Genomic DNA, 16,672 nt, shown 5'->3' on the forward strand with positions numbered 1-16,672 from the left:
CTACCCCCCTCGCTCTCTCTAATAATAATAATAAATAATAAATAAAAAGAGTAATGTTACAGATCAATGCACTCTCTTTACTGATTAACTGCCCTAAACTCCTTTAAAAACCCCTGCACCAGGCAGACACCTTAAAGCTGGCCTTTGGACAAGATTCTGCCTTTTCCCCAGATTGCCCGACGCCTGAAAAAAGCTCATACTCTTTTTCAAACAAAACTCTTGAGTATTGGCTTTTTGAGTAATGGGCAGTCAAACTTGGGTTTTGGTAACAATTTCTATTTTCAAGATTTTTTTTCTTTTTCTGAAGTTTCCATAAGTTGTGTTGTGTGTTGGAGTAGACCTCTTCGGATTTGTTCTGTTTGGGATTTGTTCATCTTGAATATATAGGTTTGTGTCTTTTGCCAAATGTGGGACGTTTTCAGCTATTATTTCTTTGAATACTCTTTCAGTCTCACTCTCTTTTTCTGGGACTCTGATACGAATGTTTGCACTGTCTCACAGGTCCCTCCTGATCCCCTGAAGCTCTATTCTTCTTTTTTCCTCAGCCTATCTTACCTCTTGTTCATACTGGATAAGTTCTGTCGATTTGTGCTAAAGTTCACTGCGTCTATCCCCGGTCATCTTCATTCTACTATTTAACCCAGCAATATAAAAGAAATATTTAATTGTATTTTTCAGTTCTATAATTTTGATGTTTCTTTTTTATATAACTTCTGTTTCTTTGCTCACATTTTCTGTTTTTTTCTTGTTTGAAAAGAATGTGTAATGATTGTTAAAGCACTTTACAATGGCCTCTTTAAAAATCCTTGTCAGATAATTCCAACATCTGATTCATTTCCATATTGGTATTAGATGATCGTTTTTTCTCATTGAAGTTGTGATTTTCTTGGTTCTTGGTATGATGAGTGATTTTCAATTATACCCTGGACATTTTGCCCATTATGTTAAAAACAACAACAACAAAAAACCAACTCTGGTCCCTATCTAAACACTTTATTTTAACAGGCATTTACCTTGTTTAGGTTTAGCATGCAAGTTCTATCCAACTTTTGTGAGCTGTAGTTTCAGTGACAGTTTAATTTTCAGAGCCTTTGTGGTATTATTTTGGTCTCCTTGCTTTTTTCAGGTGACACTGGGATTCCCACTTGTTCCTACTGTTGCTGCCTAAGAAAACAGAAGGATTTGTGCAGACTGGGCCATTTAGTGTCCTCCAGCAAGGAGAAGGGAGCCTTAGTTCTACAGGGACAAAGAAGCTTCCTGGCTGGGCAGCCTGTTGTGGTGGGGTCCCTCTTGCTGATCACCTGTCCTCCCACCCCAGTGTCTCTGAATGGAGAAGGGAAATCTCAGGCCCATGAACACAAAAAGATGTGCCATGCCTTGCTACTGTTGTGATAGCGCCTCTCCTGTTCATGTTATGTGGCCTCTCTAGTGTCTCTGACTAGGAGAGGGCAGTCTCAGGCCCACAAGGACAAAGCAGACTTTCCTGCTTGGGATGCAAATTGTGATGGGGGCCAGCGGTCCAGTGCTGCTCAGCTGTCCCAGTATCTCTTGATGGGGGAAGTGAATCTCAGGCCCAGAAAAGTGCTATCCCTAACCACTAATCATTAGCAGGGCTCCTTGCCAGTGATGCCAGGCTCGCAGGGTGGTGTTTTCCTGTTTGATACTGGTGGGGAGACGGCAGGGGGAAGGGGAATGGGAAGTGGTGAATGAACCAACCTGGGCTACTTGCTGTTGCTAAGATGGGTGTTCAGAAACACTGGGTCCGAGGTGCCGTTGGGTGAGGTGTTTGTAAAATACGCTGCTGCTGGGTATTGAGATTCCAAACCAGTTTGCCATCTTTTTACAACCTTTTATTAGAGTTCTCCTTTGGCTACCTTTTGTGTTACTTCCAGGGTCTACAGATGTATTTAGTGGGAAGGAGCAGAGAGAAACAAATCTACACCATCTTATGTGAACTGGAAATTATTTACTTATTCAGTTCTCTTACCATTTGTAGACTATTCAGGTTTTCTATTCATTTGAAAATCAGCTTTGGTAAGTTAACTTTTCTAGGACTTTATTTTCTTTAAGTTTCTAGGACTAAGTTTTCAAATGTGCTGTCAAAAAGATTTCATTTTATTGTCTTTAAATCTCTATAGTTATAGTTTTATTATTTTTTTTTTAATTTCTTATTGTGTTTGTTTATTCTCTTTTGTTCCCCCCCTGGTAATCTTTGCTAAAGAATTACCTATTTTTTTTAAGATTTTATTTTTAAGTAATCTCCAAAACCCAACGTGGGGCTTGAACTCACAGCCCTAAAATCAAGAGTCACATGCTCTATCAACTGAGCCAGCTAGGCATCCCAAGAGTTATCTATTTTATAAGCCCTTTTTTAAAATGTTTATTTACTTCATTTTTTAATGTTAATTTATTTTTGAGAGAGAGAGAGCATGAGCAGTGGAGGGGCAGAGAGAAAGGGAGACACAGAATTTGAAGCAGGCTCAGAGCCCGATGCGGGGCTCGTACTCACAAACCATGAGATCATGACCCAAGCCCAAGTCAGTAGCTTAACCGACTGAGTCACCCAGGCGCCCCTATTTATTTCTGAGAGAAAGAGACAGAGTGCAAATTGGCGAAGGGCAGAGAAAAAGGGAGACACAGAATCTGAAGCAGGCTCCAGGCTCTGAGCTGTCAGCACAGAGCCCAACGCCAGGCTCGAATCTACCAACCATGAGATCATGACCTGAGCTGAAGTCAGAAGCTTAACCAACGGAGCCACTCAGGTGCCCCATAAGTCTTTTTGAATTGCTAGTTTATACCTTTGATGAGTCTTTCAACTTTATGTTAATTTATTAATTTCCTCCACTCTGCCTTTCTTTGGGTTTGTTCTCAATTCTTTTCCAAATTTCTTAAATTGGAGACTTAGCTTATTAATTTTCAGCCTTTCTTCTTTTCCAATATATGTATCGTTTAAGACTATAAATATCCCTATAAACCCAGCAGTACTTACACAGAAAGTTTTGATATATAACATGTGGTCTCCTATAGAGGAGGGATGCCAGCTTCACCCAAAGTTTTGATGTGGAGACTGATGACACCACACATACACTGAGAGTATGAAAAAGTTTATTCCTGACATAATAAGGTTTTCTGGGGAGTAAGGTAAGCTTGAAAGCAGCTCCAAAGATGGCTTGGGAGAGCAGGAAGGGGCAACTGGCTTGGGATTTTATGGTGGTTAAGGGGTGGGTTTGAGGTGAGAGTTCCCACAGGTTGACTAGAGCTTGTGTGGCTTGAATGTCTTACTAGTACCAGAGGAAGGAAGGAACATCCAAACTTTCCTATCTCCTTGCCCAGCAGTGAGACGAAGGCGAAGGAGTGGTGGAGCCTGAAAATTATCAGCAAACATCACCAATGGAGTCAGACTCTTTATGGCAAAGAATATTACCACTATAATTTATTTCTAAATATTGTTAGTGCCATCATGACTTCTTTGAGTAAGAGTGGTTTAGAAGTATGTGTGTATATTCTAAAGTATCTAACTTTAGATGGTGTTTTCGCTGTATTTAAAAACTTCTAACTAGAGGCGCCTGAGTGGCTCAGTCAGGTAAGCGGCCGACTTCGGCTCAGATCATAATCTAGTCATTTGTGGCTTTGAGCCCCACATCAGGCACCACGCTGACAGTGTGGAGCCTGCTTGGGATTCTCTCTCTTCCCCTCTCTCTGCCCCTCCCTGGCTTGTGCTGTCTCTCTCACTCTCTCTCAAAATAAATAAACTTTAAAAAATAAAAATAAAAATTTCTAACTAAACCGCATTGTGATTGGAGAATGTGGTAGTATGTTAATTTTGATATGTTTCACAAGAATTTTAAAGGAATTTTAATTCTCAAATTTAGAATGTAATGTTTGAGTTACTTTTCTCCACTTGTTTTAAAAATTATCCTTTTCTTTGCTGTCTACGATTTCACCATGACTTGTCAAAGTTTTCTTTTATTTATTTTCTTTTATTTATTCTATTTGTGATACATGAAGGCTTTGTGTGTGTTTCTCATAAAATGTGGAAAATTCTCTGTCACTATCTCTTTGAAGACTGCCTCTTCCTCCTTTTCTGTTATTTCTGTTTTAGACTTTGAATAGATACTTCTTGGAACTTGGTGCTCTAGCCTCCTTATCTAATATTTCTTTCATTTTTCCATTTTCTGGATAATTTGAATTCTGGGTAATTTCTTCCAATGTACCTTTCAGTACACCAATTTTCTCTAAACTGTTCTAACGTGCTCCACTGAGTTTTATCAGTCTAATTATTTTATTTTTCATTTCTAGAAATTCTTGCTGGCTGTTGTCCAAATCTTAGTGGTCTCCCTTCAAATTCTTTTATTCTTTGAGCACATTTTGAGCTTTTAAATTTTTCTTTAAATATATTAAGTATGTTTATTTTATAATCTATGCATGATAATTTGAATATGTTAAGTCTTTTGGGGCCTAATACAACTGTTGTTTCTTTGGCTGTCACTTATGGGACCTTATTTCTGCCCTATTATCTGTTTTTCCTAGAGCTGTTTATTTGTTCATTCATTCATTCATGTATTCATTCGTTCATTCATTCACTTTGGAATCTTTGGGAATGCTTTGGGATTTCGTTGGAAGTCGCATTCCTGAAAAGATGATTTGCTTTTGCTTAAGGGCACTATATCAACCTGGATAAATTAAATTATCTACTGAAAGTTTTTAGAGATTTCTAGGAGTCACATAGATTGTATGCATTTGGCCTCAAACCTACTTTGGGCACGCCTGGTATTATAAATTCTCATGGGAGATTACCTACCTCTCCTTTGTTACAAGTTTGAGACAAGTAATTTTCACCCCTCTCCTCCTTTTTTTGTAGAAGGTTTGTTTCTCATTTTCCTTTTGGGTTCTAGCTTTATGAAGAGATCTCCTGTTAGACTTCTGAGGTCCGACTTCACTCCTGTTCCCTGGCATAACACAGGCACTGAAACCCCCAAAGATCAAAATCTCCAGGGATTAGGAGAAATCCCTTTAGGAGAAATTAGGGATTAGGAGAAATTTCCCATTAGGGAAAAAGCAGACCTGGGTGCTCTCTTACTTATTGGGAGTTCCTCCTAGTATTATTTTTGGCCTCTGTAAATCCTTTCATTTGTCTCAACTCAGAAAATCTTTAAACAAATTTTTTAAAATAGACTTTTATTTTTTAAGTTTTAGGTTCACGGCAAAATTGAGCATACAGTACCAAGAGTTCCCACATACCCTCTGCTTCCCCCCCGTGCCACAACCTCTCACTTCTCTGATGGATCTCACTAAAGTTGTTAATTTTTCAGTTTATTTAGCGTTTCCCTTGTTGTTGAGACAGAATGCAACTTCCAAGCTTCCAAGCTTTCTCACATGGGAGACCAGAAACCAGAGTTTTACTTTTCTTTTTTACGGTTTCTCAGTGGTCTCCCCTCATCTACGGTCAACAATTTTAAAAATATCTTATTTACAGTTTTAATTACTTTAGTCTAAAAGGGTTATTCCAGGTATCTAGTTGGCCAAAGTATCCAAAATGGAAATCCTTATTATTTTCTTTTGAATCAGAATTGTTAGCTTTCTAATTTGGCAATCTATATTGCAACTATCCAATTTATACTGCAACTATCACTTTGAGAGTTCTTGTTTCTCCTCACGCTGACCTAGGCATACCTTGAACATAGTCTGAACATCTTTACCTATATTACCTACTTCGTTGTATCTCATCTTTATCTAAATGCCTATCGTTACTAACATTTTATTGATTTGTAAGAGTTTATTATTATAAACCTCGTTTGCCAAATCTTATCTATTGTATCTTTTCCCCAGGTACTCAGTTTCCTGTGTTTTTTTTTTTTTTTACCTTAAATTTGATGTATTTCCTATTCCTAAGTTCCAACTCAAAAATTCTAATTCACCAGGTTTGAAGTAAGCTCTAAGAATATGTATTTTAAAGAAATACTCAGCTGTTACTGTGAACCACATCCTGCAAAAATACTAATAGATACTATTAGTTTCATAGATCATTAGATAAATCAAAAAAAAGGTACCGTGACTTCAAGTCTGCTATTCTTCACACTATACCAGTTACACCTTTCTGACCCCACTTTGGTTCTTGCTTCCTTCTTTCTCCATCCAATTTTCACAAGACACTACCCATTACTACAAACATGAAAATCCTGTGGCAGATAAGAGAAGTATAAGCTGCTTTTCTAGTAGACATGAAGTCATTAAAACTGCAGACCTTGGGGCGCCTGGGTGGCTCAGTCGGTTGAGCACCCGACTTCGACTCAGGTCATGATCTCGCAGTTCATGAGTTCGAGCCCCACATCGGGCTCTGTGCTGACAGCTCGGAGCCTGAAGCCTGCTTCGGATTCTGTGTCTCCCTCTCTCTGCCCCTTCCCCACTCATGCTTTGTCTCTCTCTATCTCTCAAAAATGAATAAACATTAAAAAAAATTATAAAAAAAAAAAAAAGACTGCAGACCTTAACACCAGACAGATCTGGGTTCAAGTCCTGGCTCACAGGATTATTTTTTCAGCTGCTGTGTGATCTTAGCCATGATTACATAAGGAGGTTACTTAATCTCTTTATGCCTCAGTTGTCTCATTGGTAACATGTAAATAATCAAGACACTTAAACTCACAGTCAGAATAGCGGTTAATGGAATAGTATTTGAAAAGCAGAGGCTTCGAAGCATAGTAAGTGACCGATCACAAACAGTAGCACTTCTGTGTTACTATTTTTTTTGCTGAGCTTATGAGAATTTGCTCTAATTTTTGTACCAAGGTCAGGGCTACAGTTCTGCCTCAGATGCAGGTAATAAAGAAATATATTATCTGGAAAGAATTAAAAACCAACTGAGTAAAAGTCTGCCTGCTTTTTAAAAAAATTAATTATTTCATTTTTTTTTTTTAATTTTAGAAAGAGAACACACGAGTAGGGAAGAGGGGCAGAGGGGGAGAGAGAGAATCTTAAGCAGGCGCCAAGAGTCCAAGAGTTGGACAGTTAACTGACTGAGCCACCCAGGCGTCCCAAAGTCTGCCAGCTTTTTATCGTTACTATATAAATCTGGAATTCTAAACAAGTACTATTCCCCGAATATTTTTTGTTGTTGTTGGACTAGGTTCTAAATAATTGCCATGGCTACTGTTAAGTTTTTATTATACGTGACCTTCAAGGTAGCAATTTTGTTGCTTATTCTTCAGTAAACATTGCATTCTACATGGAGGTTAAGGATGAGAGCTCTGGCCCTTGCCATTCAGACTAGCTCCATTCATTCATTCATTCATTCATTCACATCCAAGTTAGTTAGCATATAGTGCAACAATGATTTCAGGAGTAGATTCCTTAATGCCCCTTACCCATCTAAACATCCCCTCTCCCACAACCCTGTTTATTCTCTATATTTAAGAGTCTTTTATGTTTTGTCCCCCTCCCTGTTTTTATATTGTTTTTGCTTCCCTTCCCTTATGTTCATCTGTTTTGTATCTTAAAGTCTTCATATGAGTGAAGTCATATGATATTTGTCTTTCTCTGCCTAATTTCGCTTAGCCTAATGCCCTCTAGTTCCATCCACGTAGTTGTAAATGGCAAGATTTCATTCTTTTTGATTGCTGAGTAATACTCCATTTTGTGTGTGTGTGTGTGTGTGTGTGTGTGTGTGTGTGTGTGTGTGTGTATACACCACATCTTCTTTATCCATTCATCCACTGATGGACATTCGGGCTCTTTCCATACTTTGGCTATTGTTGGTAGTGCTGCTATAAACATTGGGGTGCATGAGTCCCTTCAAAACAGCACACCTGTATCCCTTGCATCTGCTGGGTCATAGGGTAATTCTAGTTTTAATTTTTTGAGGAACCTCCATACTGTTTTCCAGAGTGGCTGCACAAGTTTGCATTCCCACCAGCAGTGCAAAAGAGATCCTCTTTCTCCGCATTCTCACCAACATCTGTTGTTGCCTGAATTGTTAATGTTAGCCATTTTGACAGGTGTGAGGTGGTATCTCATTGTGGTTTTGATTTGTATTTCCCTGATGATGAGTGATGTTGAGCATTTTTTTTTATGTGTCAGCTGGTCATCTGGATGTCTTCTTTGGAGAAGTGTCTATTCATGTCTTTTGCCCATTTCTTTACAAGATTATTTGTTTTTGAGTTTGATAAGTTCTTTATAGATTTTGGATACTAACCCTTTATCTGATATGTCATTTGCAAATATCTTTTCCCATTCCATTGGTTGCCTTTTAGTTTTGCTGATTGTTTCCTTTGCTGTGCAGAAGCTTTTTATTTTGATGAGGTCCCAATAGCTCATTTTTGCTTTTGTTTCCCTTGCCTCTGGAGACGTGTTGAGTAAGAAGTTGCTGCGGCTGAGGCCAAAGAGGTTTTCGCCTGCTTTCTCCTCGAGGATTTTGATGGCTTCCTGTCTTACATTTAGGTCTTTCATCTATTTTGAGTTTGTTTTTGTGGATGGTGTAAGAAAGTGGTCAAATTTCATTTTTCTGCATGTCGCTGTCCAGATTTCCCAGCACCATTTGCTGAAGAGACTGTCTGTATTCCATTGGATATTCTTTCCTGCTTTGTCAAAGATTAGTTGGCCATACATTTGTGGGTCTATTTCTGGGATCTCTATTCTGTTCCACTGATCTGAGTGTCTGTTTTTGTGCCATCCATGCATTCATTTTGAGAGTAAGTTTGTAAGGGTTCATAATCATTCAAACTAACTTTGGGTGTAGTTTGTTTCTCAATTCATATGATACCACACATTCTGGTGTTCAAACAAAAAATTCAAATAATGATAGCACAGTGATTGTAAAGACAAAGATACATTCTTCAACTCTGTCATTGTATGTGATAGTGAGGTTTTTATTTGTACTTAAGGGGTGCTTGGGTGGCTCAGTCAGTTGAGTGTCAGACTTCGGCTCAGGTCATGATCTCGCAGTCTGTGAGTTCGAGCCCCACATCGGGCTCCGTGCTGACAGCTCAGAGCCTGGAGCCTGCTTCAGATTCTGTGTCTCCCTCTCTCTCTGCCCCTCCCCCGCTCATGCTCTGTCTCTCTGTCTCTCTCTGTCAAAAATAAATAAAAATTTATTTGTACTTAAAATTTTAGATTATAGAGATGTTTAAAAGTTGCTAGAATTGATCCTGAAGAAATAAAGACATGGCAGTTTGCCAATTTTTGAATTCTGTTGTGAAATTGGATTTTCATGAATCTCTGCTTATCCTTTTGTTTAAAACTTCTCTTGGGACGCCTGGATGGCTCTGGCGGTTGAGCGTCCAACTCTTGATTTCAGCTCAGGTCATGATCCCAGGGTTGCGGGATGTAGCCGTATGTCAGGCTCTGTGCTGGGCCTGGAGCCTGCTTAAGATTCTCTCTCTCCTTCTGCCCTCCTCCCCCACGCCCACTGGCTCTTTTTCAATTTAAAACTTCTCTTAGGGGCACCTGAGTGGCTCAGTCAGTTAAGCGTCGGACTCTGGCTCAGGTCATGATCTCATGGTTTGTGGGTTCGAGCCCCACACCAGGCTCTGTGCTGACAGCTCAGAGCCTGGAGCCTGCTTCGGATTCTGTGTCTCGCTCTCTCTCTCTGTCCCTCCTGCGTTCACACTCTCGTGCTCTCTCTCTCTCTCTCAAAAATAAACAGTAAAATTTTTAAAAATGATAAATAAAAATAAAAAATAAAAAAATAAAACTTATCTTACTAGTTTATCTTGCTTCATGTGAAAACTTCTGAAGTGAAAATTAATAAGAAATTAACAACAAGTCTTGCTATACTGTCCATTAAACAACAGTATGTGAAAATGAATTCTCATAAAGCCATTGACAAATCTGCAGAAGTCAAGGCCCAAACAGAAACTGTAATGTTGTTATTCTTTACTGTGATAAACTAATGTGAAGGCACAAGTTTTACTACATACACACACACACACACACACACACACACACACACACACACACACACATATGTAACAAGTGTTAACCTATTCTTTCTGTCCTTTTTCTGCTCTCTATATATTTTACTTTTTAAAACTTTTTCCTGGAGCCTGTTTCTGATTCTGTGTCTCCCTCTCTCTCTGCCCTTCCCCCGTTCATGCTCTGTCTCTCTCTGTCCCAAAAATAAATAAACGTTGAAAAAAAAAAAGAAAAAGAAAAAAAAACTTTTTCAATTATATGATTACAAAGGGAAGTTCAATAAAAGAAAATTTCCACTTTTTTCAAAGCTTTTGAAATGGAATTTTCACTTTTATTTATTTTTACTGACGTGACATACTGTAAGGTTCAAAAAAAGAAATGTTCACTGTTTACATGTTTTCTGGCCATTATTATTATTTACTTCATCTCATGATTATTCCTAAAAATAACTTTGTCATCAAGAGGAAGAAATGTTAAAAAAAAAAGAATTAATCTACGCCAGCTGTCAAATACCCTAGATAGAACACTGGGTTTAATCCAAAAATAAGTGGAGTCTACTTCCAGAGCAGTCCAGTTACATTTTTCCCTGTCAGGCATCAGGGTTCCCACCTCACCTTCCTGTCTCCTTTCTGTTCATTCTTCTCTCTCTTCTCTTTCTCTTCATTGCCTCACCCAGCTCTGAAGTGCTGTTTTAATATGATGGACCCAGTGATAGTGGAACTGGCTCTGTGGTGAATTCATCAGAGAACAGGCTGCACAGGAAACTGAATGAAAGCCTGTGTATCACAAACCAGAAGACCAGGCAAGGTCAGAAAAGGATGCTTTATTAGGTAGCAGAGTACTGGGCTCAATTTCCTGTTGTGAGGACTCTGAATGGGGAGCATCTAGATGTCTCCACAAACTGTTTAAAGGAGCAGTCCTGTGATGGGGAAAGTGATGTGGTGGGGGAGGCCAATGATATGGGGAGGAAAAGAGAACCTAAACAAAAGGCACCACAAGAAAGAGAAATGCTTTTTCAAAACCACAATGATAAAATTCCTTTTTTTTTTTTTTCCACCAATGCTTTCTTGTCCTGAGAGTTGGTGGGGGTGCCATATATCCAAACAATACCAAAATGACAGAAAAAGTCAGTAGGTCTGGGTTAAAAATACTCATGGAAAATTCAAAAAAGAAATTTAAAAAGCAATAAATATGTAAATAAAACAATGAATGTTATAATGCTAATAAAATGAAATAGTCACCTCACTACAATTTAAGAAATATGAATAAATAGAGAATCAACTTGCCAAAGATTTAAAAAGTCACCAAGTGCTGGCATGGTAAGACAGAGAAATAGAAAGCTAATACATTATTTGTGGAGTATAAATTGGTGTCCTGGAGAATTTAGCAATATTTATCCTCAAAAATCTATATTCATTGTAACCCACCCCTTTAATTTGTACAGAGGAAATAACTATAAATTCTGATAATGATTTAACCCTACATAAATTAATTACACAATTATTATTTATAATATAGAAAATCTGGAAATACCTCAACTATCCAAAAATAGTGGTTGGTTAGATTATATCTTTTGACTGGAAATTTATCCAGTGATTAAAAATTATGTGCTATCAGATATCTAAGGACATGCAAAATATACTCTTAAGTAAAAAAAAACAAATTACTAAACATTATTCCCTATGCTTAGAAATGTAACTGGAAAATATATATTGAAGTAGAAAAAAGAATCTTTATTCCCTTCTTTCACTTCACTCTCCCTACTTGCTCTTCCCTAATTCATCCCAATCCTGAGAGGGAGTTGCTAGCGTTTGGGCAAATTCCGGGATTCTGTTTGGTCCAGTTACTGACTGGGAGCCATTGTGTATTAAAAGGTCCTATGTGTAGCTCCCTCTCCCTTGCTTCCTACTGCCCCCATGTGGTAGGATTGGTAAATTGAACGAAGATCCACTTGGACTAACCAACTTGCAAGTTCACCTAGTGTCTCTTTATACTCATCATTGCTTAGCCTCCTGTACCTTGTGGTGATCTAGAGAATGGAAGATCACAAGAAATGGAATCGGGCTTGGGAAGAAGTGGAAACACTGCTAGGCTGATAGGGAACAGGTGCTACGGCTATCCTTCAGGGTACTCAAGGTCCAGGCTGCCTGTGTAAACCACAAAGCAAGGGAGGGGATTAAAAGACACAATCGGTTATTCAAAGGCATAGGAAAAGAAAGCTCAAGGGGTAGAGGCCCCTTCTACCAAATCCTTTTGTAGCCAGACTTTGTCCAAATCACAGTAAGAAACGGTAGCAAACATCTGTTTTTATTTGTCCTGTTTTTCTTATTCTGGTAAGAGCACCATCATTTCTTCCACCAAGGTTTTTAACCTGCATAAAGCTGAACCCTTTCCTGGCTTTGGGAGTTTTAACATGGCACTATCCTGGCTGAGAACAATGCATTTCTCTGTCCATGGTATTTTATTTGGAGATGAATAAGTGCACACAAAGGGAAGATGTTTCCTTGGAACTAGATGACATGTTTGGAGCACTGAAATGAACTGCAACTCTAAAGCCTGGAACATCTGTGTGAATAAAAGTGAAGAAGTCATCCAGGAGAAGGAGAGAACATTTGCTAAATGTGATGTCAGCAAATCAATACATTGTACATAATAAGATATGCCATAATATTAATACCAACACAGCCAGTAGTAAAACACAAAACCTTAAGAGTATATTTAGCTTACATACCAAAATTTGATCACTGTCAGAAGAGTGGTCACAAATGAACTGAGGTTATCTTTTCCTTCTTGACTGTTTTTGGGATTCTGTTTTGTTTTGTTTTGTTTTGTTTTTTGTTTTGTTGAGTGGGGACATACTTTTCCAAGGCACAAGTTGAGTGGCTAATAACAAGAGTGTAGGATCTGGTAAAATGTAGTAATTCAGTTATGACAGTAAAAATGCAGAAAAGGCAATGATGTGAACAGAGGAAAATTCTAGGGAGTATCAAGATACAAAAATTCAGAAGGCTAAATTTGTGTTCAAGTCTAAGAGGTCAACTTTGGGTTTGAAATGAGATACAAAGAGAAAGGTCAGAATCTGCCTATACTCTGGTTCCAAGGAAGAAGTAAAAACAAGGAAATGGACAAAGTAGCAAAGGGTCAAGGTAATTTCCTGGAATATAAAATACTGGAGGGGCATCTGGGTGGCTCAGTCTGTTGAGTGTCTGACTCTTGATTTCGGCTTGGGTCATGATCTCACAGTTTGTGAGTTCAAGCCCTACATTGGGCTCCATGCTGACAGTGCAGAGCCTGCTTGGGATTCTCTGTCTCCCTCTTTCTGACCCTCCCCTGCTTGATCTCTCTCTCTCTCTCAAAATAAACAAATAAACATTTACAAAATTTAAAAATTTAAAAGAAAGAAGAGAAAATATTGGAAATCCCACAAAATAAATGTTGGAGATTCCACATATGGGATGGAAGTCAGTGATAGGTCATTGTAGTTTAAAGGATCATAAATAAACACCAGCTCTCTAATGGTCTTTCTAGTGTATCTGTTTAAAAGTAACAGAACGGGGTGCCTGGTTGGCTCAGCTGGTTGAGTGTCTAGCTTTGGTCAGGTCATGATCTCATGGTTCATGAGTTCGAGCCCTGCATCAGGCTCACTGCTGTCAGCGTGGAGCCTGCTTGGGATTCTCTGTCCTCCTCTGTCTCTGTCCTCCCCCCGGCTCTTGCTCTCTGTCTCAAAAATAAAACAGACCAAAAAAAAAAAAAAAGTAACAGAATTAAAAAAAAAGAATATAAATAAATAAATGTAACAGAATAAGCAAGCAAAAAAAAAAAATTGGAAAATTCAACTCCATAATTGACAGTATGGTAAACTATATGTCCAGTTCCAAGCTCACACTGCAAAATAATTTAAACATCTGGATAGTTTTTTTAATCCTCCCAACTTTTTATATGCATATAGGTATCCTAACAAGAAAGTAAGGGAAATTATCCAAGACCAAAATGGAGTAAAAGGCAAAAAGATAAATACTATAAGATAGGTGAAAAATCCCCGGACATTAGAGTAAGAAGACCTATCTTCTATCTAAGCAGAGTTTCAAGATGGACTTGGTAAGGCAATATTCCTAAAGATGGAGGCTGGAAGTTTTCCAAACTGATGAAAGATAAGAACATTCAGATTAAGATTTCCAAACCCCAAGATGGATAAATTAGACTTCCACACCCAGACACATCACACTGCATTTACAGAAGAGCAAAGAAAAGAAGACTGTAAAAGAAGCTAGAAAGAAAGGCAGATGAGATACGAAGTAATGGCAGTTTTTACAAACAGCTGAATTCTCAACAACAATGGTACTGGCCATAAGACAGCAGAATCACACCTTCAAAATCTGAGAAGAAAACATAGTATCGAATACCCAAGAAAATAAATTCTCACTCAGGAGAAAAGGGATGAAGTGAGTCTTTTCAAACAAAAATAATTTGCTATTCAAGACTCAGTTGAAGGACTCTAAAGTCCTTATGTCACACACAAAAAGAAACTGAATTTAGTAAGAAAATGCAATGTAGGAAAACAAAGTGGTAAATGTATGAATGAATCAAAATAAATACTGACTGCAGAAATGGTATTAAAATAGTATCTAATTTGGGAGAACCATTTTCAAAAAAATAATATCCTGGGAAATATATAAGTTCGGGAAATTAAACTTTTCTTGTCCTTATATTATTTTAGAAAAGGCTAAAGATAATAACTTTGTATTTTGTTACAGACAGTAATGCTACTCTTCAGTATTTATGATTCTACTCTCCTTCGGGAAACATTGGGGGCCTGTACCTCCTTGCCTACTGGAAGTTAGCACTGGCCATGAAACTAGCTTTGATCAATGAAATATGAACAGAAGTGTCACTTCCAAGAAGTATTTAAGAGTTGGTTTGAGTATCCATTCTCTCTTCCCTTTGCTGCTGTGACCAGTGACTAGTACTATTCCTGTTGAATCCTCCTCAACAGCCTGTAACCCACAGTGAGGATGAAATCTTGGTTCTTTCTGTAATTTTCAGATTGTTCATACAACAATATAAATTACTTTATCCCAACAGAAACAAGCATTGGTACTGAGAGCAGTGGGTGAAATGTGTATGGAGGTGAGAACATGTAATGCCAAAATGTTTAGTAAAAAGTCATCTGCCCTATGTTGGGAGACATATCATGTACCTAATAAAGTTATGTGTGGCTCTAAGGGAAGAAGCTGGAAAACAACTTTACTAGTGAGTGTTGATAACTGTCTGCATTTGACCATTTCCTTAGTTCAGGAAAGAATTTGCATGTTTACAAACAGGAATCAAAGGGAGTAGAGAGAATATGGAAATTCAGGGACTTTCAGAAATGGAAAAGAAAACTTCCTCACCACCCCAAATGTCAAAGCTAAATGTAAAAAATATTTGAGCAACAAAGGCTAATTATAACTCAGCCTTGAGGCAAAAGTCAAAATAAAGGAGTGCTCATTGTAACTTTATGAAAACCACTGGATGGATGAAGAACTTCAAATTGGGAAAAAGCCAAATAAGGGTGTCGTATCCAGCAAATTGTTCATTTAGATAAAATAACTCAAAGTAAATACCTAAAAGTATGTGTTCTTCCCAGTGACATCGAGTAGACTCAAGTTACCTGATATTAAAGGGAATAGGGACATAGGGATATATGTGTTAGAGAAGAAAAATAGAACACTCTAAAAAAGCATATTTATTATAAAGAACTGCAGATATGGATACTGGTGCATACAGCTGATTGAAATCAAATAGAGAGCAAGTCTATTAAGTTTGGGGGAGTTTTACTGCCAGAGGAAGCAGGGCAACAAAAGGTGGAGAAAACTGCATGGCCCACAAGGAGGTTCTACTGCCCTCGTTTTCCGATGAGACCAAGAAGAATGATACAAAAGGAAGAACTTTCCAGAAGGTAGAGTCAGGGCCACAGCGAACAATGGAAAAAGAAGTCCTTTCACTCTCTAGAGTAGACTTAATCAGGAGATATTTCCCACCCCAAAGAGGGAGGGCCTTAACCATATGTGCCCACCAGAATTTCAAAACTGCTACGGACCAGTGATTGCTATGTTTCACGGAATTTTTCTTTTCCAAATGGGGGTACTTTTCTCTTTATGCTGTGCTTATTTCATCATTGTATACTGGGAGCATGTAACAAACCCAATTTTTCTTTTCGAATTAAAAAAAAAAGTTTATTTATTTTGGAGACAGAGAGAGGCAGAGCATGAGCAGAGGAGGGGTAGAGAGAGAGGGAGACACAGAATCCGAAGCAGGCTCCAGGCTCTGAGCTGCCAGCACCGGGCCCAACGTGGGGCTCGAACTCACGAGCTGTGAGATCATGACCTGAGCCAAAGTCAGATGCTTAACCTACTGAGCCACCCAGGGGCCCCCCAATTTTTCTTTTTGGCTCAAAGGCCTTGCATCAAGAGCAAGTATAGCAAGATCTGTTGTAGAGATTGCTATGTATCCATCCTACCCTACAATACAGAGGAAACCTGATCCTGAGCTAACCTTTCTCACTAGATGGGAATTTGGGGTGGCTCTCCTTTGACATGGGAGTAAGCTTAACCTACATTTGGTGAGCAAAAGGGCAAACTGTGGTAGACATTACATCTCTTCACCAGTATTTCAAGTTTTCCTTTCCTTCTACTCACATGAGAGGAGTGCATTTCCCTGCTCCCACTAATTTGGGTGTGGTCCCGTGACTTGTGTCCAATGAAATATGAGAAGTGATCCAAGG

The 16,672-nt window shown here is 38.5% G+C and overlaps 1 long non-coding RNA gene across 9 annotated transcripts in view; it reads right to left on the bottom strand.

Annotated features, from left to right (window-relative positions):
• The window catches only part of LOC102901064, a 56,070-nt gene that overhangs the window by 20,421 nt on the left and 18,977 nt on the right, over window positions 1-16,672 (bottom strand). Inside the window, exon 3 of one of the 9 annotated variants that reach the window (XR_006599755.1) lies at window positions 10,524-10,685. The exons of the other annotated variants lie outside the window; for them this stretch is intronic. This is a non-coding gene — a long non-coding RNA (uncharacterized LOC102901064). The remainder of the gene's footprint in view (window positions 1-10,523; window positions 10,686-16,672) is intronic. 9 annotated transcript variants of the gene reach the window in all.

Source organism: Felis catus, chromosome B3 (genome assembly GCF_018350175.1).
Source record: "Felis catus isolate Fca126 chromosome B3, F.catus_Fca126_mat1.0, whole genome shotgun sequence".
Lineage (NCBI taxonomy): Eukaryota > Metazoa > Chordata > Mammalia > Carnivora > Felidae > Felis > Felis catus.